Genomic DNA, 26645 nt, shown 5'->3' with positions numbered 1-26645 from the left:
CAGGCTAGAGAATGAAAGAGAGGAGCAATTATACATATTGAGTTTATTTCTAAAGCACTTGGTTTAATTGAAAATGGAGTAATCTGAAGAAAAACAATGTATCTCTTATTCAGGAGGAATAGAAAAAATATTAATAGAAGGAAACTCCCAAAAAAGGAGGATCTTCTATCCAAAAGAGGAGAAACATTGCCAAATGTTTCAGAAGAGGGTAAGATACGGATGATTATGTAGGTGATGGGAATGGATATAAATTGATACTTTAAGAAACAACTGTGGAGGGGAAAAGGTAAAGCACTAAATTGGAGACATGATTGAGCCTCTTATTAAAGTTAAGAGAGGTTAGTTCTTTGTTTTTGTTTTGTTTCTAAGCTTGAATAATTTTATCATATTTCCATACAAAGAGAAGAAAACAGATGTTGTAGTGGGAAGTTACAGATATACTTGTGGGAAGGGGAAAACTAAACATATTGAGATTTGCAGAAAAGAGATATGTGTGAGTGGAGAGTGGGGACTGGGGAAGGAAATGATTTTGGAACACAGAATAAGGAAGTCTCCTTAACAGGAGATTTAAGAAACAAAACAAGACATAAAAAGTTTTTTAAAAGCTAACATTACAATTGTTTTTATATGTTTCATTGATGAAGTATTAGGTCATTAAACATGAAATGTCTGATTTTGAATTAAAGGTTTAGTTTGTTAGACCTCAAACAAGAAGCAGTACAATTAATCAAAGTATGTGCCTAAACTATCGACAGTTTTGCCATCTTAAGGGTAGCTTGTTTATGCCAGCAGCAAAGAAGCCTGAAGAATGAGTGGAAATCTTGAAAGACATTTTTCACAGCTTGTTGAGAACTGAATATTTTTTCTTGCAAGAAGTTGTCAAAGCCTAGAAGAAGTGATAGTCAGTTGGTATAAGGTCTGGGGAATACAGTGGATGACAGAGAGTTTCTAAGTCCTGCCTCTGTAGTTTGAGCAGCATTGTTTGTGTGACATGTGGTCGAGGGTTGTCTTGCAAAAGGATTGGTCTGTCTCTATTGACCAGTCTCAGCTGCTTAATCACAAGCATCCTCATCATTTCACCCAATGGGTTGCAACAGACATCTGCTGCAATGGACTGAACAGGTTTCATGAAGCTATAGTGGATAATACCAGTGCTGGACCACCAAACAGACACCATTGGCTTTTTTTGATGAATATTCGGTTTTAGACTGTGTTTCAGCACTTCATCTTTACGCAAACATTGTGCCAAACACTTTTGCGATTGTTAAAAAGAATCTATTTTCCATCGAACGTAACATATGGTATAAAAATGGTTCACATTTATGTTGTGACAGCAAAGAAAGGCAAGCTTAGAGACGATTTCTCTTTTGATGCATGTATAATTCACATGGAACCCATCTATCCAGCTTCTTTACCATGCCCATTTGTTTCAAGTGGTCCAAGATTGTTGGAACAGTAGCATCCAACTTTGCTGCTAATTCACATGTAGGTTGAGATGGATTCGCTTCCACTACAGCTTTCACTTCATCAGTATCCACCTTGGTCTCAGGTCATCCACTTGGCTCATTTTCAAGATCAAAATCACCAGAGTGGAACTTCTCACCCCATGGATATACTGTGTGTTCATCAGCCACATCCTTCCCAAACAGCCAACGTTGGTTCCGTGATGGAACTCATGTTCAAAAATAACACGAAGTTTTGACTTATCCATGGTTTCACAAAAATTGCTCTAACAAAACCTTTGAAAGATAATCACAAGCCAAAATAATCACAAGCACTTGAAAGACTAAGGATGTACCTTCATGATAATAATAAAACAAGAAGTTATAAAGTGAAATGACAGAGGTAGTAACTGTCAAACTTAGTACTTAAGAAAATCAGACATTTCATACTTAATAACCTGATAACATCAGTTTGGGTCCATTATTATTACTAGAACTTTGGTCTATAATTTAGCCATACATAAATCTACTTAATGTGCTTATCTATATTTGAATACATATCTTTGACTGAAGCTATTTTATTCTCCCTAAATTTCAAAACAATTTCATATAGTCAGTTCTTTAAGAATAACTATAAAAATGATGTTCTGAGGAAATTGTGGTCTACATCATAGTGTCAATGGATTTGGAGCCAATAGACTTGGGACATGTACATTTATTAGTTAGAAGACACAGTGTCTGATTTTAAAACCTATTATAAGTCTACAAAAATCAAGAAAGTGTGAAATTGCTGTTAGAATAGACAATAATATCAAGGTAACAAAATAGTGCAGAAATAGACTAGCACATATTCAGTAAATTGATTTTCAATAAAGGTGTCAATATAATTTAAAGATTAAGAAAAGTTTCTGTTTTCCACTTAACAACTGGATATTCATAAAGAAAAACATAAACTGTAACCCCTACCTCACATCATACACTTTAATTTGAGATGGATCATAAAAATATGAGGTCTATAACTGTAAAATTTCTGAATAAACATAAAGAATATCTTAACTGTAGAGTCAGAAAAGATTTCTTAGAAAAAGGAAGCATAAAAGAAATAAATGATTATTTGTACTTGATTAAAATAAGAAAAAAAATTATTCATCAAAAATGCCATTGAAAAAATGAACATGTAAGCTACAGAGGTAAGAAAATAACCATAGTGTGTATATCTGACATTGTATCAGTTGTAAGAGGATATATAAAAAATATAAATCATTAATAAAAAGAATAACCCAATAAAATAGGCAAAAGACTTAAATGGACACTTAAAAAAAAAAAAACATAAATGGCCAAAAGCACATGAAAACATTTTCAACATCATTAGCAATCAAGAAAATAGAAATTAAAACCACAAGATACCACTTTCTATTAATAAAATGGTTTCATGTTTTTATAAATATAATCATATACTGATGACCTAACAATTGCATTCATATTATTTATCCATTAAAAGTGAAAAAATATTCACACAGGAATGTTCACAGCAGATTTATTAATAACAGCCAAAAATAGCAAACAACTCAAATGTCTAATAACAGGAGAATAATCAACCAATTTGTTGTTTTGTCATATAATCGAATACTATTTAGCAACAAACAGAAATAAACAACTGATACATGCAAAAAGGAATAAATACAAACAGCATTGTTTTGAAAAAAGAAGCTCGAATACTATTTAGTAACAAACAGAAATAAACAACTGATACATGCAAAAAGGAATAAATACAAACAGCATTGTTTTGAAAAAAGAAGCTCGACACAATATAAAAACTATAGTTCTATTAATATGATGTTATAGAAGAAGCACAACTCATCTATGCTGATAGAAAACAAGACAGTAATTGTCTAGGGATTGGGTGCTGGGGGATTAACTGAAAAAAATGCACTTTCTGCGGTTATAGAAATAGTCTATACCTTGAATGGAGAATTGAGGCATAAACCTTTGAAAATTCCGTAAGCCTTGCTGGAATGACAAATTAGATTAAGGGAGACTTTATCTCTTTTTCTGTTAGTATGATGCATTACTATGCCCTTTGAGAGTAAAGCCATATCTAATCTTGCTGTGAAAGGCATATCACTTCATATGAGGTTGTGATGGAATATTGCAGAAGAAAACAGTTATTTTTATATATGCAGGTAAATTTTGAGAAAGCAAAAATACACTTTTGAGTATTTGTAATTTTATCTATCTATCTATCGATATGTGTATATATAAGCTATCCATATATATGTATATATAAAAAACTGTGTTGAATCAAAGAACAAATTTTTATCTCTTTGAGTCTGTGGAGTGATGATGATATGGAAGCACAGATGAAAACATGTGTCAGGAACACCAATTAATATAATGAGCTGAGATTAACAAATGGAAGTTTGTTCATTTATTAATTTTTTTCAAACACATGTGCAAACATGTATTGAAGAGTTTCACAGTGGGGTCAATCATTGATCAGAATAAGAACTTAGCAGCTAAATTAAGGGGTGAGAAACATTGGGGCTACTCCTGAAACCCAAAGGGAAGTTCCTCTTTGCTTTTTTGTTTATCCATATTGTTTCTTAAAATGAATTTTGTTTTATCTAGAATGATTCATAAGTTTTTGGTCCTTTTTACAAAATCAAGAAATGTTTTTCTTATAATCGAATCTAAACAATATCCATCTTCTTTAAATGAACACTTAAAAGAAGTAGTATCCATTGAAAGTATTTTACAATAATAAAATATTGGAAATAATAGCTAAAAACACCTCTCTTTAATGCCATACACTGATATATTTTCAACCTCCAGAATAAAACCCTTTTCTCACAACTTTTCATTAGTAAGCAATATATGATACTTTGTAGGAATTACCCTTTCACATGAGAGAAATAATTTTCCTTTAGAGAAGAAAATAAATACAGCAGCAGGCAATCTTTTGAACTAATTTTTGTATTGTTCTCAAATGGTATCTTGACATTTATTAACAGAAACAATAACATTTTGAGATAAAATGACCCAATATGCAGCAAATCCTATACTTTGTTGTTCAAATTTTGAGTTGTTAGCATTTAAGAAATAAATCTCCATATAAAGAAAGGTGGAATGGAATCTTTCCTAATAGTTTTAACCCAAACTGATGAGTGTTCAATCCTTTCACAGGACTTCCCTCCTTCTAAACTAAAATTGAAACACAACCCAAATTTAACATGCCAGTTGAGGTATATCAACAAATATTTACAGAGTACTCATTTAAAAAATTGTATAGATGTCACTTTAGTTGGGCTTTAAATCATTAGAAGGTATTAACACATTGAAATAATATTTAAATGGTTTAAATTATTTTAAACCCCTACGTACAAATAATCTCACCTTCCTATGAAATTGCATAGTGCTTTTTTTAGATAGCTCTCTATACCTTTTTTTAAGTTCTACTTTGCATTGCTGTTGGTCTTTTTACTTGTTTCAGATCCAATTTCTGTCCATAGCTCCTTAATATTAATATGAGAGTCCATTTCCAATTCAGTTATCTTTGTCCTTCAGTGCTCATGCATCAGTAACTTAATGAATGTTGAAAAAAACAATAATCCTGAAAACAAGAAAAGTAACATATATATACATAACATTACATTTCCAGGATCACAAACACATGTACTAGTGGGAGCTAACAAGGATGACTGTCTAAAAATCAATGAACAAAACTTAAAAGTTAAAATAGCGGCATTACCTAATGGTTTATGTTTTATGCAGATTAGCTAGTGGACTTTTGGCATTTGATAGATATGCAGACACATGAACATCCATAGTACTTGGTGTTGTCTGTGTAAATGAATATTTATAAGAAAAGCCTTGAAGATTTATTCCACTTCTCCATAGATCTGACTGGATTTCACCACTTTTATTCATAGCTTGGGCTTGTCTGAATGTTACTCAATTACTCAAATCTTTTGTTTTTATCTGCCTTAGGCCCTCCCAACCTTAACTTAGATTAAAACCATAAAAAAGTCCATTTTTAAAGCTGTGCAAAGAAAACACTACATCAAAACTGTTAATATACACCTCAAACAGAAAACATGCATATCTTCATTTGTCTTTCACCTCATTTATGTCAGCCTATGTCTTACTGACAAAAATTGCTTTCCAGCTTCAGACAATCTAATTTGACTGTGATGCTCTCTGGCACTTGAGTATTACGATATTTCCTTGGTTAAAGTAAGAGATTTGCAAAAACAGTCCAAAAACTTTATTATCACGACAGAACATCAATGCGTTTCTTGAACATTCATCACAACAGAATGTGTGAGAGCTGAAGGAGAATGAATCATCCTAGATTACCTATCCAGCACTTGAGAGGCCTACCACAAAACAGCAGCAGCAGAGATTAACTTGCTGGAGTTCCCAGGAAATTTACAGAGGCTGTTCTATGGAGAAATAGAAACCCCATTTGCAAGATCCTTACCTGTGAAAGGTAACTTAAATCAGAAGAAGCTCGGACGTGAAAATTCTGCCAGGGTGCCTCATAGGTCAAGGTAATCCTGATAATCTTTCCAACAATCTCCTTTTTCATTGGATGTTTTTACTCTTTGAAAATGTATGTGCATTCAAATGCATGTTAATTTGACATTGGAATACAAAATTAACACTGTTGTTACTCATGAAAGATTTTCATAGTACTGGGAAGATATTCAGATAGACAGCTAAATCCTACAATTTTGCCCAGAGAAGTGAACCTTGATCTGAGATATCTGTGCGTCTTTCTAGTTACTAAACTTTTGCAATCACTACCTGCAAGTTGGTCTTTCTAGATAGTGTAATTAATTAAACATTATAGCCTATCAGGCTACACTATGGCCTGGTTAAAAAGTCAGCTTTTCTTTATACTGAGCGCCTTTTCAATTTCTACTTCAATGACTTTCCTCATGACCATACTACACTGACTTAGGAAGAATCCACAGCTATTAGATACTTTCGGGGAAAAACTTTTGTAATTTCTGTCCCTGTGTAAGCAGAAAAGGCACCCAAAACATTTCCTTCCTCCCTCTAATGCTGAAAAATGTGCTTTTGCATCTAACATTCTTATTGAGGCATTCAGTTGGACTAAGGCACTGAGGAACCTGGACAAAATAATATTTGAGCCTAATGTTTTAAAAAATTCACATTTAATATATTAAACTAAAGTTGAAAGTCTCCACAAGGTTGATAGATCACAGTTAGGTAATTAGTCGTTTTCATACTTCACACTTGCACTCTGTTGAGACTTAGAAAGGGTACGCAATTTAACAATGTATAATACGAAGCATGGATTTCCACAAGTATGGATATATGACATATTTATATAGCATGAGCGTCAATTGTCCAAGTGTATCCTAGGAGAGGACCATCTACTAATAGACAGAATAAATAAAGAAATAATTCAATATTTATTTATCTGATTATTTGTTTATATACCAAAATATATGTCTAAGCAGGTCCCAAACAGATCTCTGTATTGGTCAAAATGGAAGAGGATATCATAATCTGCTGGATTCTGGTGCTCTGGGTAACAGAAGTAATTTAAGAATCCCTTATATTCTTTTCAGCATGTGCCTCCTCACTGTCGCACTATTGAATTTAAACTACATTGCTTTTTTTGTTCCCGAAGTTAAAATATAGTTTTCTACATTTTTATAGGTTTGGGTTTGGATTGAAACACATTCCACTCAATTTTCTCAGAAATAAGTAATTAATTTTTTTCATTATAGTGACTATTTTGATATTTTTTAGTGTCTGTTTAAATGTGAAGACAATTGCAATGACAAACTATACTTTAAAAGGAATTACTTGAATTCTTTCCTCTGTACATCTATAATTACAATAGTAGAAAGCCTAAGAAATATAATGAATTTAACCTTTTTTTTATGAATTTGAATTCTGAGTTTTTACAAAATAAATGAATACATAAGCAGTATAAGAGTATTTTTGTTAGGTAGAAAATATCATTACTAATAATATGCTTACTCTATTAAAGCAAATAAGGAGGCCATAAGCCTGAGGTTGTCTCTGTACCCAGAGCCTTTACCTAAGCAAACTGAAATTTAGCTAGGAGGCATTTCTTGTAACTAACTTTTAAAAAAAGAGAGAGAAAGCAAGCCTCAGGCACTCATAAACAGACACCAATCAATTGCTTGTGTACCTAGAGACCTCCCATCAGACCATACTTAAATAAGGCAAACAGCTATCCATAGCCAATTAAGTAATTTCTTTCCTTCCAGTGTTCACCCTTAAAAACCTTGCTGCTCATGTTACTGGAGCAGAGATTTTTGAACCTCTTCCAATTTTGGATGCTGCCTGATTCATGAATCATTCTTTTCTCAAATAAATTCCATTAAATTTGTCTAAAGTTTTTCTTCTAACAACTCTTAATTCAAATATTAATATATGGACTGTTGATTTTATCAAATATTGTGCTCATTACTAATTGACCTTCAAACAGTGCCTAACAAATTTGATGCAGAATTACTTCAACATCAACAAATAATTAAATACTTTTTTTATATATATTTTTTTATTTCAGCATGTTATGGGGGTACAAGTGTTTAGGTTACATATGTTGCCTTTGCCCCACTCGGGTCAGAGCTTCAAGCATGTCCATCCCCCAGATGGTGCACACTGCACCCATTAGGTGTGTGTATACCCATCCCCTTCCATGTTATTACTATATGTGCACTTAAGTATTGATCACTTATCTCCAGTGAGAATGGCCTTTATCAAAAAGTCTGAAAATAATAAATGTTGGCGTGGATGCGGAGAGATAGGAACACTCATACACTGCTGGTGGGACTGCAAACTAGTACAACCTCTGTGGAAAATAATATAGAGATAACCTCAAAGAGCTACAAGTAGAACTACTATTTGATCCAGCAATCCCATTACTGGGCATCTACCCAAAAGAACAAAAGACATTCTATAAAAAAGACATTCACACTAGAATGTTTATAGCAGCACAATTCACAATTGCAAAGATGTGGAACAACCCAAGTGTCCATCAATACATGAGTGGATTAATAAAATGTGGTATACCATGGACTTCTACTCAGCCACAAAAAACAATGGTGATCTAGCAACTCTTGCATAATCCTGGATAGAGCTGGAGCCCATTCTACTAAGTGAAGTATCCCAAGAATGGAAAAAGAAGCACCACATGTATTCACCATCAAATTGGTAGTTAAATACTTTTAACTTGTAATTCTGGTCTGGAGAAATCTTGAGTTTAATTGTTTAATTGAGTTTGTTGAAGACTAAATTATTCATTCATTTTACATATTTCTTTCTAACATTTTCATACTATATTTTCTACTTTTATATTTGTTTTTCTAAATGACTTTAAGTTTACTTAGTTTTTAAGAACACTAAGTTTTGAAATAAATGGTTATAATTGATACTGTATAAATGACATACCAGTGTATGGGTAGAATTTTTAAATCTCCTTACATTTCTTAAAGATAATCTCTCCTTTATTTTAAAATCTCCTGATGATTTTAAGCTCTTCAATGCATAAGCATATTTGCTTACTTGTTCCTGCTCTTCACTATAATGCTAATGTAACATGCAGCATGCACAGAAAGAAGTAAGCCTTGTTACAACTATTCTGTTCATTCTAGTTGTGAACTAAGCCAGGTAGAATTGACTCTATATGAACAATCGTATCTAGACTTGATTTCTGGTGCTTGAGGCTTTATTAAAGGCCCCCTAATTAGCATCAAATGATTGAAAACACACAGTAAAATGAGTTTTATAGACGTTCTGCACCATGACAAACAATGAGTTTCAATATCAATCGCTAGAGTATCTATTCTTGATTGAACTTATGATTAACCTAACTAGAGCATTCTAGAGAGATAACTCAGATGGTATTCTTTCAGGCTTTTGGGCTCAAATAGAGTGTCCTCCTGTACCCTGGGTTATCTGCTTCTTTCTTATAAGCTTTCTCACTTAGCTCTTGGGTGATTTCTTATACAGTTTCTCAGTTTCATTTTTGAAAACTGAGTCATTTGAACTGATTGCTTGGAAAACATTTCTTTCTTTTAAAAAGAAAAGGTCATAAATATAGGCTGCTTTCTTTGCCTGTTGGAGAGTCCTGGTCCTCTTTGTATACTTAAGTCTGAGCTCTCTGAGCCTCTACCTTTCCTTGTAGCATTCACTCTGCCATATTTTGTTACCTATTTTGGTGGCAAGTGAGAAAATGTGAACCTCTTTTGAATTACCTACAGGGCCAACCATCGCCACTAACAGAAAGGCACTTAGTGCCTCAAATGATTAATCATTTTCTGAGCACTAGGTCATGAGCATGAGCATTTAATTGTCTCTTTTCCCCTATTGTGAAGGTTACATTTAAACAGCTTTATTTATACAATTTAACTCATGCTGTCAATCTTTTAACATCTGCCAAATGTTTCTACAATTAATTCATGTCAAATTTTATCACTTTCTCTTTGAATATTTTCTAGTTCTGAATGGATATTCTGGAGCAGTTGTTCCTAAACTTGAGCATATGTTGACAGCACGTGGAGATCATATTAAAACAATCTGAGAGCCCTAGCCCATTTCTTATTCAATAGGTCTGGAATGGGGTCTGAGAATTTGTTTTTCTAACTATCTCTCAGGTGGTGTAGATAATGCTTTATCAGGGGCGTGATTTTGAAAACCACAGCTTTGGAAGAGGAGACAAAGCTGTTCTCTTCTTTGAAGAAAAAAGTCTGCACCAATATATAATAAAATAACAGTTCTTCCTTATACCTACTTGTTAAACTTGTTATCCATAAACTATAAATATTCATAGACTCAGAGTACTAAAAAAGTTGTGCATTTCATGTTTCCTTATTTATTTGTTTTGAGTAAGAGAAGCTAGAAAGTTTAGCCAGTTACAGAGCTGAGATTAAAATCAAGGTTTCTCAACTGTCAGTTCATTGGTCTTTCAAACTCCCATATATTGTTCTTAGTTTTATCTAGTTAATAGTACATACAATGTCACTAAAATATTAAATGCCAATTTTAATTAATGTACTATTTCAGTTTTTCAGTCATAGCATGCAGTTTACTGTAGAGCTGTAGCTTGTTTAGACAAAGTTTCTATATGATCTATCATAACTCTCATGCTTGCTTTGGGTGATAATAAAATTAAAGAGGTTTACTGAAATATCTTTATACAGGCTTTGCAGAGGAAATCAAAAAGCATGGCTTGAAAAAAAGCGTCACACAGTGAGTCAGGAAACCATGATTCTATACTTGGCTTTATTGCTAATTGGCTGTGAGAGATCCTGAGCAAATAAGTCACCTTTCCTGGGCAGTTTGGTTTCCAGACTTTGTCCTGGGTCATCAGCATCAGAGGATGTTAAATACCTCAAAGAAGCCCAGGAAAAGCTTTGTCACATCTCTTTCTCTGTGTCCTGGACCCAAGGCAACAGTATCTAAATGAGGAGTGTACAGGCGGTGCCACTGACAATGTGGGAGATGGACACTGCTTCAGAGTGTGGGGAGGACTTCAATAGAATTGCAGAATAACAGAGAAATTAACTTGTCAAATTCTTCCTCTCAGAGGCGATGAATGCAATAGACTCTTCCATAAAGAAGTGTCATTTTCCAGCAGTGCCAAGTGAACATTTATCTTGCCTCTCTTTTATGGTTCTAGGAGTAGAAAAATTAATGTGCTTTTTCAATGGTAGCAAATGATGGTTAAACGATGTTTAGTATTATTAATCTGTACTATTCTTAACTTTGTATATATATAGGTCTAGAAGTAACATGTATGAAGAATGATAACCAATCTTTAAATCGCTACCTTGATGAATATTGAACATTGGAAATGAAAACAATTTTAATTTGTATTTAATAAAAATAAATTTAAAGTAATTAAAAATCTCAGCATTATTTGTTATAATTTAAAATATTGTTAATAAGAAGCTTATGACAATGGCATGGATTTGGATAGCATTTTGGCCCCAAATCCAGAAACATATTTTTTGTGTATTTATGCGTGTATGTGTGTGTGTGTGTGTGTATTGTCATGTACAGTACTTAGTCTAAATTTTCTTCAGGAGGCATGGCCTCAGTTGTGCCTATAGCAATGATTTTGGGGAACAATTTATATATCAAATACAATACATTCTGAATCATTGCCAAAATGAAATATCTTGATGAATGAAACACATAACAAATTTGACCCCAGGCACTCTCAGACATGAAATATGAAAATCAACTAAATGCTGTTAAAGCAATTTGATTAAGTTTTAAAGATGTATAAGAAACGTTACTGAAGTGACAGATGATTCTTAAGCCAAGAGCAAATCATAGTTTCTATAAACTGTAAATTATGCTCATTTTTTATTTATTCTGTACATAGTCATTGGGTATGAAATTTTGCTTGCTATTAATGTTAGTAAAAACATAAAAGAACAGATCTATGTTTGTCAATTGTACTTAAAAATAATTGTTTAAACAATCAAAAATGTTTAGAGAAAATAGAGATTGTTTTAGGAAAAAATAGAGGGATCTGTGACAAAAATTGACCTTTAAAACAAGAACAATAGAACAATAAAAGCAAACATTTTTGTGACTCTGTAAGATAAAATTCCCAGAGAAGTAATACTAAAACTTATGTACTATATATACCTTTAATTTTGCCATTATATACATAAAGGTATATTCCTGACTGAAGAGAAATTTAAACAAAGTGATCAACGTATTACTTTTTAAAATTTTCTTTACAATATCCCAGCATTAAAAATATGAAAGAACTTCAGAAATATTGTATGATGCTTTAAGTGCCATGAAAATTATATGAATAAATTAAAGCATCTTGTGTTTTTGATAATTTACCATATAGGAGCTTGTTACAATTTTTGCACACAATTTGTAAAATGCATAGCTATTTCCAAATATCAGAGTGACTATGCTATCTATTGATATTTCCAGTTGCCACTGCCTTAGCAGAGTGAAGTTTTGCCATACTGAAATTAATATTAAGGAGCTATACGAGAACTAAAATCACTCAAAAAACATTTTCTAATTTGGCATCACTTGCAACGAAGAACAAGTTACATGAAAATTTTCATTGCAACAACAGAAATTTTGATTTTTCTGAAATTAAGGCAAAAATACATAAATTTTTCAGCTTTCAAGTGTTGTGATTGACAAATAAAAATTGCATATATTTAAGGTGTAATACTTGATGTTTGATATATGTATACAATGTGAAATGATCACCACAATCAGGCTACTTAACATGTTCATCATTTTTCATAGTTACCTTTTTGGTAAGAACACTTAAGAGCTACCCACTTAGCAATTTCAAGTATACAATACAGCATTGTTAACTGTAGTTCTCATGCTATATATTAGATATCCAGAACTTATTCCTGCTGCATAACTGAAAACATAAAACAAAAATATGGATTACATGTCTTTATTTTATTGCTGATCTTGACACCACCGAAATACTCAGACTTGTGCAGTAGTCATTAAATTCAGTTGTTTAGAGTATTTTACCAGGTTTGATTCACATTAAACCCATAGGTTTTCTAATATTATTTTGGCATTCATAGGTTAGCTGTCAAGGAAAGAGGATAGAACATGTTTTACTTAAAATCTATGGCTTAATTCATGACTCTTAAAATATATGTGAGCCTCCACTTACTCTTTTGCCCAAGATCATGCAAATGGAAAAGGTAAATCCTTATACCTTCATTTCTTAGGTAAGGATTATGACTTTGATGATCTCTCAGACCATCGTATATAAGTTTCTGTGTTCATAATCAGAAGAATATTACCACCAGCCTTTCCTGGAAAGGCTGACTGACTCTCAGGGCTTCAAGTCTCCCTTGGACTTAGTAGAGGTGTGACCAGGGCCAATTATATCATGTAGTGATGATAGTCATGCTGTCTTGATTGTGTACATTTTGGTTCTGCAAAACAGCTTACTTATCCTCAGTAAAACTGTCATCTTTCCTAACAACCATGCAGTTAATTAAAAAACTATAAGATTGCCCTGATTTTCTCTCTTGGCACTGTCTTTTCAACTACATTGGAATTATCTCAGAATATTTCTTTAAATCTTTTAAGTATTCTCATGGCATTCATGTTTGAGTTATTTCAGGTTCAATAAACAAATACAGCTCCAAATTTCTGCCCAATACTATGCCTGCTGGTAATGACTGTACACAGCAGAACAAAATATGATTTCATTTACGTATTTCACTTAAAACGGTGACAACAAATATGAACTTTTGCAGCTCAAGGACAAATAAAAGGAGAATTTAAATGGGATGTTTTCTCTCAGAGAAGGAATCTCATTATACAGTTTCCAATTCTGGAAACAAGCAAATAATCAATGAGACTTCCTTCCTTGCTCAAAGTTACCAGATTCTCCCAGGATACATTTACATGGTTTTACTATCAAGTGAATTATAGGAAGAAGCCATTTTCTTTGAGACTGTCAATAGAAAAATAAGTAACTTCTCATTGTGGAATAGTTTCAGAACTCTTAACACAAATGGAATTTTTTGATTTGCTACCAAGAACACCACCACCAAATTAATAATATCTAATAAACAGACCTGGTAGCTGCAGATGTTTCCATTTTTATTATTTCTAATTTTTGATAGCATTAAGAGACTACAAGTATTTTTTGGCTTTGAGATTATTGTACTGTTCTGATGATGGAAATCACTTGCACATCAGCCTTCACTCTTGTAAATATTCTATAGAGTCAGAAGAATGTGCTTGCCATTGATGTCTTATTACTCAATTATGAAGCAGAGAAATTGCTCTTTCATGTGTATTACAAGAACAAAATGACCTCATACATAATAAATCAGAAAACAGGCCCTACTGGTGATGGTAGAATTCACATGCAAAAGAGAAATTATAGATTTACTTTTTCCCAGAGAATCTGAACTTGTCATTAACTTTGAAAATGAGAAAACCGAAACTGGTATTGAAATACTGAGTAGGTGTGTTACTTAGTAAAATAAAGCTTAAATTAAGAACTATGTTAACTAAAAATTATATTGACACAGAGGTGAAAGAGAAAAAAGATGATTTTTTAAAAAGATGAATTACATCTCACCTTATTTACTTATAATAAACTACATTACAAGTATAGCCAGACTCTCATATCAGAGCAATAATCTTCTAAATTCTGAAATTCTGCCTTGCAAACCTACCTAGAAGAATAGTTTTGGAGTGGAATATAGTCATCTTTCAATAAGTTCTTTCCACGGACTCACATAAAATCTTATTTATTACCTTATTATTGCCTGTTTGGCCTGAAGCAACCTCCAAGAGAACAATTTCAGCTGATTTTTTTTTCTATCATGCTCAAAGAGATAATGAAAGTCTCTTTTTCAGTCATGCAAATTACCACAGACCTGCAGGTTTTTGGGCCTGAACAAAATTAGATCTGGTCTAAAATGAAACGTAGGCTAGAAAAATTGCCACTACAACTGGTACCATGACTCAGGGATCTTTATTTAAATGATCAGTTTCTTTGCTGACACATCCTTCCATATTCTAATATTGAAGTTCATTTTGCTATATTGATAATCAGCACACTTTACCATAACCATTGTCAGGATCATGCTTATTTTTTGCTTGTCTATTTGTTTATTTCCTGCCCCTCCAATATAATGTAAGCTCGATGTCTGTCTATTCATACCAAAATCACAGGACTTAGCACCATCCCTAGCAGTGATATATTGAAAAATGGAGTAAACAAGTAGACTTGTATCCTTGAGCCACAATATTTTTCTTACTTTTCAACACTTTCATTATACAAAGATAAACAGGTATATTTCACTGTGAGAGATGAATCATAGCTTATTTTTTTATTTGTTATTTGGCATTATTTTTGGATTTTTTTTTTTTTTTTTTTGGTCTGAGTATTTACAATTGAGTTGTTTCAAGGCCTAGGCATTTTATGAGGAGGAATTCATTCTGGCACTGTGTGATAATAGCCTGCAATGGAGATCATAGTTTGTTCCTACTTAGCAAGACACTATCTCCTTTTACACTGAAGAAAGTAGACAAAATATTAGAAATTTTTATATTTCTTATGTTAGAGTTTAGCAGAATAGGAACATGGTGATTTTTATTGATAGGATGAAGCTTTTATGTTCCACCAGATGAGGCATAAGTGATATTAATCAATGAGAAATGACAGTACATCCCAACTACTGGAAGGATCTACCACATTGGAAGGAATTTGCTCTGGTTCTGGTGATACAACCACCACTATAATTAGATAGTTCATTTATTTCATTTGATAGTCTCAACTTTATCTAGATCATTAAAGAGCTTTGGATTTGGATTACACCATATGGCCCTTTTGTCTAATTGCTTTTATCAAACTGAGTTTGATTTTAGGCTACCAGCCAACACTCAAGGACATGAAAAATAATAAAAAATACAAACTTGTAATTAAGTCTGTTGTGTAGATGCTGTTGAGAGCGTCCTACAGTGTATCATAAAATATCTTTTTTAGGAAGACCCACAATAGAAATTTCCTTCAGATATTTTAGAGAAAGTTCATTCTTAATAGCCATTTCCTGTCATCTTTTGACTTGGAATATTGCAACTGACTGGCTTTTTTTCTCTATTTTTTTTAACCTAGGAAACACTTTTTCTCATGGATAATGGAAATCACCATTGTCTGACTGCCCTTCTTTTTCCTTTTCTTTCCTTTTTTTTTGTTTTTTCTAGACAGAATCTTGTGTTCTGCCATGAGAACTAGAGTGCAGTGGTGTCATCATGGATCACTGCAACCTCCAACTCCTAGGCTCAAGCGATCCTCCTGCCTCAGCCTGTCAAATACCTGGGACTACAGGTGGATGCCACCATATCTGGTGATTTTTTTTTTTTTTTTTTTTAAGAGACAGATTCTCACTGTGTTGCCAAGGCTAGTCTCAAACTCTTGGCTCAAGAGACCCTCTTGCCTCAGCTTCCCAAAATGCGAGGCTTACAGGCATGAGCCACTGCACCCGGCTGGGCCTTTCTTTTTCAACTTTGTATTCAGTAGGCTTAGAATCAAATTTGGCCCTCCTTTCTAGTAATTGTGTATAGGAAATACATTTTACATTCCTGTTTGCCAGCTTAGTCTTGGCTTTATCATATTCCTGTTTCCCCCCTGATTTCCTCAACTATTCATTACATTCTTTTTTACCATCTTTATTTTTCTAAGCTATCTCAAATCTTTTGCTGCCAAAAGGCTGTATAAATCTATTCATGACATATTCTTAGCAATGTTTAAGGTAATATATTCACTTATGGGATAACTTCATAGCATATAAGATCCTCCATAGATTTGTTGTCTCTGTTGTATCTCTTATGTCAGCAACTTCCACCCCACATCACCCTCTCCTGCCTTCTCGGCACCCTCAGTCCCAAGTCCTTCAGAAAGCCATGGTATTCCATGATTCTATATTAACTGGGATGCTATTACCATTCTTGCTTGATCTTCTTACCTTCAAAGCCCCATTAGATAGCATCAATACCCTATCCTTTGTTTTCTTTATTATATCCTGTATAAATCTATATCTTTAAGGAAGACACTTTGATAGCTCCTTCCCAACCTCTCTCTATCATCAGACTATAAACTCTTTGAAGGTAGAGGTTACATTTCTTATTTGTGTTTAAAAACCAAGAAACTGCCTATTTCCTGCCATATTATGGACATTCAATATATGTCATATGAATATTGGGTGAATTAATTCGAATATATTATTGAACACTACAGAGTCTATAGGGATCGCCACAGTTTTACCAAGATTGAGTCAGAGAGTGGATATATGATTGCCTGTGCTACGCTCCCTCTTTCAATGAGTGGAGCTATAATATATGAAAATAATAGGGACAATGCTGTGTTGTTAAAATATATTACAGTCATATATTCAAAGAAGGAATTTATATGCCAAAGTCCAAATTTTTAAAATAAAATAAAAAATATAGACAGTGTATTTGTGAATATATACATGTATAGAGTATTCAGTCTTTATAGAGATGTTGAAATTCATATGAATGTAGACAGAATGTATCTATTGGTAAGATTTCTTTGATGTCTGGAAGCTCACCACCACCATACATTTTAAGTTCTTTGAAAATTTAAAATAAGTCATTAGGAATGATGCTTTCACCCATATGTTACTGAATAAAGAAAGGGCTTTGAAAACCAAACTAATTATTTTGGATAAAGTCAATGTTTTGATAGAAAGAGATGATTTATGTAAAATAGAACTGACGTTTTCATTCTGTAGACTATCAATCTCTATCCAACTGTTCTAATTTCCAAAGATTGCCAGTACTTCTATTTTCAGATATGAATCAGGAGATGAGATCATCGATAGGAATTTTCAAGGAATCTTTATTTCAAAAGCATTCAAGAAAAACATTGGACTGTAGCTTAATTCTACTATATGTTGTAAAACTTAAATAATTACTTTTTATTATATAACTTTATATATTTGTTCTATTAAATATAATTGTTAACACTCTCAACATAGGTAGCCTGAGAGACTCCTCTAGTATAGCCAGTACTGTACAGATGATAGCATTATGGGTTATGAGATTACATAATATTACATATTGTTCTCTTTTGAAGGAATCTCATGGACTATCCTAGTCCAACCCCCTCTAGTAATATTGAATTAATTTAGGCCAAGAAATGTAAAGTGAAGCTCAATAAAACTAGAAATGCATGTGATTTAAACAACTGGATAAATCTTTCACAGGCTTTATGGTTTTGAAGAAGAAAGTAAATCTTCAGCTATGTATACATGCTTTAATTTTCTTCATATGGTAGTATGTTAATCCATTTTTTGTTCAAATGGTAGTATATTAATAAAATTGTACCACATGTATAAATCACAGACATGAATGTATAACTGGGACCATAGGAAATATGATAGTGTCTCTCTGATACAGTATTTACATTTTATGGAAATAGCAATTAATATTAATATATGAAAGGTATATATGTAGTGGCTCTCTTTATTTTGTCAGGATTAATGTTCTTCAATGTTTCTTTTTTTTATTTCAGAATATTATAGGGGTATAAATGTTTTGGTTACATAGAGTGCTTTTGTACTGCTTGAGTCAAAGCTGTAAGTGTGCGCATCACCCAGATAGTGTACATTGTACCTTTTAGGTATGATTTCACCCATCCCTTCCTTCCCACTCCCACCTACAAGATTTCTGTTGAGTTTTACTTCCATCCATGCACATGAGTGTTGATCAGTTCTGGTTTAATAGTGAGTACATATGGTGTTTGTCTTTCTATTCTTGTGATACCTCACTTAGGAGAACGGTCTTCAGTTTCATCCAGATTGTGGCAAATGTATTAATTCATTTTTTATGCCTGAGTAGTGCTCCATGGTATACATATACCACATTTTATTAATCCACTCATGATGATACTTACCTGGCAGGGGAGATACCATGATCACAAAGGTGGTTTTCCCAGGGTTGAGGCTTATCTATTGCACTACGGATATACTGACCCCTGAAATTTCCCCAAATAGAGGAAACTTGACTGCATAATTCAAGGTAGTGGGGGACTGTGTTTTCACACTCCCCTGCCATAAATTTTTTCAGTGATAAAACAAATCCATTCATGAATTGATGGGCACTTGTGGTGATTCCATATCTTTGCCATTGTGGATTGTGCTGCAATAAACATTCGAGTGCAAGCGTCTTTTTGATAAAATGACTTTTTTTTCCTTTGGGTCAATACCTAGTGGTGGCATTGGTGGATCAAATGGTAGGCCTACTTTCAGTTCTTTGAGGAATCTCCTTAGTATTTTCCATAAAGCCCTCCAACAGTGTGTAAGTGTTTCTTTCTCCCCATATCCATGCCAGCATCTATTGTTTTGAGACTTTTGATAAAAGCCATTCTCACTGGGGTTAGGTCATATCTCATTGTTGGTTTTGATTTGCATTTCTCTGAAGATTAGTGGCCTTGAGCATTTTTTCATATGATTTTGGCCATCAGTATATACTCCTTTGAAAAGCTTCTGTTCATGCTTTTTGCTCACTTTTTAACAGGGTTGTTTGATTTTTTTCTTGTTCAATTGTTTGAGTTCTTCAAATAGCCAAAGCAATCTTAAGCAAATAGGACAAATCTGGAGGTATCACTTTACCAGGCTTCAAGCTTCACTGCAAGGCTATAGTAAGCAAAACAGCATGGTACTGGTACAAAAACGGAGACATAGACCAATGGAACAGAAAAGAGAACCCAGATATAAAACCATCCACATATTGCCATCTGATCTTTGACAAAGTAGACTGCAATATATACTGGAGAAAAGAAGCCCTATTCAATAAATGGTACTGGGAAAATTGTATAGCCACACACAGAAGAATGAAACAAGATCCATATCTCTCTCCCTTTACAAAAATTACTTCAAGATGGGTAAAGAACTTAACTGTGAGGCATGAAACCATAAGAATTCTAGAAGAAAATGTTGAAAAAACTGTTCTAGATATTGGCCTGGGCAAAGATTGTATGAATAAGACTCCAAAGGCAATCACAATAAATGGAACTTGATTAAATTAAAAAGCTTCTGCACAGCCAAGAAAACAATCAACAGAGCAAACAGACCACCTACAGAATGAGAGAAAATATCTGCATGCTAAACATAGGATAAAAGGCTAATAACCAGAATCTAGAAAGAACTCAATGTTTCTTTTAACCTGCTATTTGAATATTGAAAAATCCAGATTACATGATTACAAATGTCAGTAAATACTAAGCACATACACATTAAAACATTACATTGGGTAATAGATTAAGTAATTACAGAAAGTATAATTAAAGAAGTTAATAGATTAGAGGATTAAAGTCTATATAAGCTATTTGAAATTAGAAAGTAATTACATAGACTAGCTCCCCAGTATTAGGGATGGTCTTATATTTTCAAGTGTATTTGCTTTTAATTCCTTAGACCTAGTAGGGCCATTGCAATTACGTTACAGAAAGCAATGTATGCCATTCATATGGTTCTAGATTTTGTGTTAAAAATGTCATTTTTAGGAAGAAGTAAAATTATCTCTGTTCACAGATGACACAATCTTATATGCAGAAATCCCTAAAGATTCCACAGAAAAGCTGTTACATCAAATAAATGAATTCAGCAAAGTTGCAGGATACAAAATCAATACACAAAAACCAATTGGGTCTCTACACTAACAACGAACAATCAGAAAAAAAAACTTTGTAAGCTCTTATTGTAGACATAATATATCAAGTAATTTCATCTTTCCCATGGGTACTTAGAAATTTTTTTTCAAAAGTTGAGACAGACTTCTTAAAACAATTCTTTACATTAATTTTGTTTTTGAGAACTTTTTTAAAAACTGTAAACTCTGAGAACAATATAGACATTTAAAGAAAATCAAAAATTAAGTATTCTTTGATGAAAGCATGGCATTGAAAACACATTTTCTTTGACCTCCTGCCTTACTAACACTTATTGGTGAAAATCAAAGCTCATTTAATAGCTATTTAAAACATCCTCCTATCACTGTACTTTTGGGCCAATTTTTTTTTTTCATTTTCCCTTTGCGAATGATTTAATGTGCTGTTAAAACATGTTTTAATAAAAGTGAAACCTCTAATAGTTCATAGTGAAGGTCACTGCTTCTGTGAAAATCTTTCACATTTATAATCTTCCAATGTGAGTCCCCTGGTAGATGACTTGACTAGTACTAGAAAATATTACCAATAAATTGAATTGCTTCAAGTTAATCCAGGATTTTTGTGCATCCTTATCTATTTATTTTCTATAAACTTTTCTTTTAAACTAGGAAGATACACACAACATATTTTTGGTTACTGTTATTTTCTACTTTTGGAGTAAAATGTATCCTCAGAACTCAGATATTTACAAAGTTATGTAGGAAATGGAAGTAGCACTGTCATAAAGGAAGTAACACTGAAATAAGGCTGAACATCTGAATGAAGGTTGCAAAAGAGCTCCCACTTTGTAGAGCTCTTTTCTTCCCATATTCTCAAAATGAAAATTTGAGGACTGCAAACTCTGTTTCTTGATTAATCAGACATTCTCTCAAGAAATATTTGAAGTCATCTTTTACCACAATTACTAAGTCATTAGAGAGAACTTAAAATTCCCAAGCCTTTAGATAATAAGCTAAAGACCACTTGAAGGTACTACTGAGAGTAAAAAGTTTGGCATTAGTATATTTAGTCACAGATGGTAAATGGAATCTCTACTGTCTGCTGCATCCCAGATAACCGAGATTAAATCTCCCTCTCCCACATTTCTCGCCACATCTTTTAAGCTATTTTTTGTCTCTAGGAAGTTTATTTTCTTCTGCAGCCGTTTTAAATTTGAGCTTCTAAAGAGATTGATACCTTCTCATTTTCTTGGGAGGAAAAGTGATAGATTGCCTTTGTAAATGAAGACTCATGCTGTTACTGTCTACAGTTTGGAAAAGTCATGTTAGATTAAACAGCATTCTGTTGTGGGCCCCTTATTAATTATGATGCTTCCTGCTGCCATGCTGATTCTTTTTTTCTGAAAGCTCTACTATGGAGAAGCACAGCTTCTTTCAAAGAAGCCCATCACAATACAAGCAGCTCATTAACTTCAACCTTCCTCCCAGTTTCCTATGACAGGCTGAAGAACCTTCCCTAACTAACTTTAGAGAGAGATAATAAAGTTTTATTTCCCTTTCACAGAAATTCAAGGGCAGTTCATCAAGTTCTTTTCTTCCAGACAGAATTTTGAACAGAACTAAAGGAACTCAAAACTTTTTTTTTTTTTTTTTTAATGTTCTGAGTGTCAATAAATTGGAAGTTACTGTAAATGGGCAATAACTCATTCCATTTGGTAGTCTTCATATTTTATTTTTTAAAAATGTGGGCATTTTATTTATATGTATGTATTTGCTTCAGACAATAATGAGATGAAGCGAAATCCTTATGGCTCTCTTCCCAAATTCAAGTTCTATAGCAGCTTTTCTTTAGTTTTCTTTTCTTTCCTTTATTTATTTATTTGGTCTCAAGCAGTGGAGTATTTGCCTAACGTGGAACCCTTCAAATGTGAATACTCCTTACGTCTCTCAAATTTCAAAATTCATATTACTTCCTTTGGATTGTCTTTCCAGAAATTTTCTAAAATCGTTAATACCTTTGGAAAGGTATCTGGGTGATTTAGTCAATATGCGTGATTCAGTCTGAACAGGCAATGTTTTGCTACAATAACAGACACCCTCCAAAATTTCAGTATCCAGACACTACAAAATAAGTGTTTCTTATGCTACACATCTAATGTGGGTCAGCAGAGGCCTTTGCCCATCATAGTTACTCTGGAAAAAAAGGCTAATGGAGACTCCATCTCCTTACATGTCTCCATCACTGCTGGGACCTGAAAAAGGAGGGCACTGGACTATACACTGGCTTTCAAAATTCTTCCTGGAAGCAGCATGTGCCATTGCTCACAATTGGTCAGGTAAAATGGGTGCTGTGACCATGTCTAAGTTCAACATGGTAGAAAAGTGCAGCCGTACCTACAAGGAGAAGGAAGAGAAGATTGTAAACAGCCCCAGTGACCACCACCACACAATTTTGAGCTAGTTTTTTATACTACATTCTGGCTAGTAGCTAGATCAGATGAGAGTTAGAAATTTGTAGGTAAGGGGTAAAAGGTAAAGATACTTTTGGGGCCCAACAAACCAACCTAGGAGGCATAGAAGAAACATGAGACTAGGCACCTCTTTCAGTGACAGGAAGGGTCGTACCGAAGCAATGTTCCAGCTCACCAGCCTTTTGTGCCTTTCACTAAACATAGACAAATAATTTTTTGAAAAATAAAATGCAATACACTATATCAATAAAATATTAATCAATGTCATTTATAAGGTATTGTTTTTAAGCGGTGGATTTCTTGAGAGGAAACACTATACATTGTTGGTGATACAATGATTTGTGAAGTACAGTATAAGATATATAGTTTCCTAAGAACAGGGGCTGCGTTTTACTTCTCTCTGTGTCTTCAGTTGCTAAGTTACAGCTGAACATATTCAGTGAAGAACATAAAAAACATAATGTGGGAACTAAGTGGCCTGAGTTTTAGGCTTTGCCTGATCACTTATTTGCTAAGTAAACTATAAGCAAGTAGCTGTTGCTTTTGCCTACTTAGCATTCGTTTCTCTTTCTTCTGGTAATGGTTTCATAATCCCCACTCCTACCTCTTGAATAACTTCAGACATTTGCTAGGTCCATGTGGTTCTATTGGGTTTTTTTTCCTGGCTTCCAGGATAACATATATCTTAACATAGCCCATCCCATCACATAATTGTTTCATAGATAGGGTACCTGTTCAACATTTTCCATGGGTTGACAAAGTTTTTTCATTGGGAGAAATTTATTTTTAACCATTAGGGGAAAAAAAAGTTCTATTTTTATTTGTTGGGTGCTGAGGGGATATGATGCCAGTCTGGAAAGGTTGGCTGCCATATTGCCTACAAAAGGGAAATGCTTGTCTGAGAAAGGAGGCAACATAGAAAAACTCTGCACTGAATGGTGGAGAGATGAAGACGATATGAAAAGTAGATAGATTAAAGTTATTGTTTGAGCCTTGCTTGATTTGACTTTTAACTGTGACCTTTCAATTATAGGACACAATTCATGTCCTTTTCATTATATCTAGTTTGAGTTGGAGTTTCTGAAACACAAAGCATCCTAAAAGCTAAATTTTCCTGAGCCCATTTCTCCATGTATAAAAAGAAGTATTTCTGTAATAATATGTGAATTTCCCTAAAATACTTACAAATCCCTAAAAATGCTATGTGCCGTAGGTTTGTGGAAGATTATAAATCTAGTTGTAGAAATGTTGGGTTTGAGATATCTGTAGTACACTTTAACAGAAATAAACATTTGAGTTGGATATCCCTGTTTGGACTCCATGAAATATATACAGGAGGGAGATAAAGATTTGGGAGTCATCCACATAGTAATGGTAATCAAAGCCCAGGTGATAAATAAAAGTACTCCGCAGGAGTGTGTGTATACTAATAGGAGAAGAAGGAAATACTGTATATTTTAAATTTGATAGAGCATAAACCACAATGAAGCCAGGGGCAGAGGTATGTTTGATCTAAGGTTGGCAAGGGAACACAGTGGCCAGTTTGTGTAGGACCTAGAGCAGAAGTGAGGAAAGAATGTATCATTTATCAGTCAGGCAAATCAGTGAGAGTAGGTACAGGGTTAAGCAAGAGACAGAATAACATTTCAACTGTTATTACGATCACTCTTGTGGAAGAAGAGAAGATGGATTATATGTGGAAGTGAATGATGGCAGAGAGACTAACCAATTATTCCAGCTCTTTAAACAGAAGATAACGAGTACCTAAATTATGGGAATAGAAGTAAGAATTAAGATGAGCATAAGGTAGTAAAGATATTTAGGAAACAGGATCTTATGCAATTAAAGGTATTTGAGAGCTGAGGGAGAGAAAGTATTTCAGCATAAGAGTTTTTTTTTCTAGTGTAATTGAGAGAATAGTGACAATTCAATCATTTCTCAGTAGATTATTACTACTGAGTTAACTGTTGTCCTGTTATAGCTATTTTCAATTTTTTGTTAGTTTTTAATAATTAATCAAAGAAATTTTTTATTTTATCTAAATTTTCAAATGTCATGACATGAAGTTTTTCATTAAGACTCTAGTATTAACTTTTACTCCCTTCTAATTCTGTAATCACTTTTACACTCCTGATGTTAATAGTCATCAGTGGTCTTTCCTTTTCCATGATGAATCTTTCCAGAGGCTTTTTTCCTTAAGGTAAAAACAATAATTTTTATTTGTCTTTTTAAAGAATAAATTTTTGACTTTGTCAAAAAAAAGGAAGGGCTATGTTTTTATAAATTATGAGGATTTATAGTTCATTCTTTAAGATGTCGATCAAGTTTTAAATGCTCTTGAAATTGCCTTATTCTACTCCTGCCCACCACATATTAACTGACCCATTCTCTTATAATTCTGTGAATACCTTCTTTTTCAGACTTACAACCATCCATTTTAATCATCAATTACATTGTTTTGCTTTCCTAACAAACTGTGAGCTTTTTGAGGGAGGATCTATTTTCTTTCTCCATATATTCATAGCACTAAGTACCTGGACTGGCTCTGAGGAATGTTCTTTGAATGTATTACTCTAATTTCTACCATTCTTTTTTTCAAGTGTAATCGCCACTAACCTACAAGCCAAATAAAAGGCTTAATTTTCCTGCTACCTTTACATATTTTCCCTCTGATGCTTTCCTTATCATAAATTGTTCCCATCACTGAGAGCCACTATTCTTCATGTTGTAAAACACTAACTAGGACAACATCCCTTCCCTTCTTCCATTGAGCCTGGAAACAAATTTGATGCAGCAGACCTAAGACATTTTATCGTCAACTTTCACAAGACCAATGCATTGGACTACAATTGAAAAAAACAATTCATTACTAAAAGGTAAAGTGAATCATAAAAGAGAACTACAAGATAAGAGGAACTAGGTGGAAATTCTAGCTGACTTTTCCTGATAACACATAAGGAGAGAAGATTTAAGACAGGGGCCTTCACCAGAAGAATGGATCTTGTGAATTCTAATGCACTCATCTCTTTAACTCTCTTTGTCTAGTAGAACTCATTCTCTTCCTTTGGGAAAAAATTTTTACCTAATTCACAGGTAAATATGTTGGTTCTCTACTGTGTCTTCATTCCTGGCCAATACCTGGAATTCAGCTGTATAAGCAATATCTACCTGTATTCACCTCATAAATTCCAAGGAGATTCCAGGCCGTGAGCAAGTGCTAAGTGAGAGCTCAGATTTCAGTCTAGTTTTGTCACCAGCAAGGGTCAGAGGTCATTGATTTCCTTACCTGGTAAATAATTTACTTTCTCCAAAATGTATTGCATTATTTTCCTCTGAGACATCACAATTTAATTCCATTTTTAAAGAAAGACTATTTTACACATTAACAAAACTGTGGACGTGCCATTACAGAACAAGGCATATAAATGTATTTTTGTCTCCTCTACCTGAGACTTCACTAACATGTAATGCTTACTCTATTTACTAGGTAACTTCTCATCAAAGTTGGGTCCAATTAAATTATTTTAATTCAGAATCTCACTATGAGATG

At 33.5% G+C, this 26645-nt stretch overlaps 1 non-coding gene across 1 annotated transcript; it reads left to right on the top strand.

Moving 5' to 3' along the window:
- Nucleotides 1-18901: 18901 nt before the first annotated feature.
- LOC138398561 (U1 spliceosomal RNA) lies at nt 18902-19066 on the top strand. The gene has a single exon (XR_011236033.1). It is a non-coding gene; the product is annotated as a U1 spliceosomal RNA (small nuclear RNA).
- Nucleotides 19067-26645: the final 7579 nt, after the last annotated feature.

Source organism: Eulemur rufifrons, chromosome 17 (genome assembly GCF_041146395.1).
Source record: "Eulemur rufifrons isolate Redbay chromosome 17, OSU_ERuf_1, whole genome shotgun sequence".
Lineage (NCBI taxonomy): Eukaryota > Metazoa > Chordata > Mammalia > Primates > Lemuridae > Eulemur > Eulemur rufifrons.
Note: the sequence above shows the minus strand (reverse complement) of the source record. Positions and strands in the feature narration are given on the sequence as shown.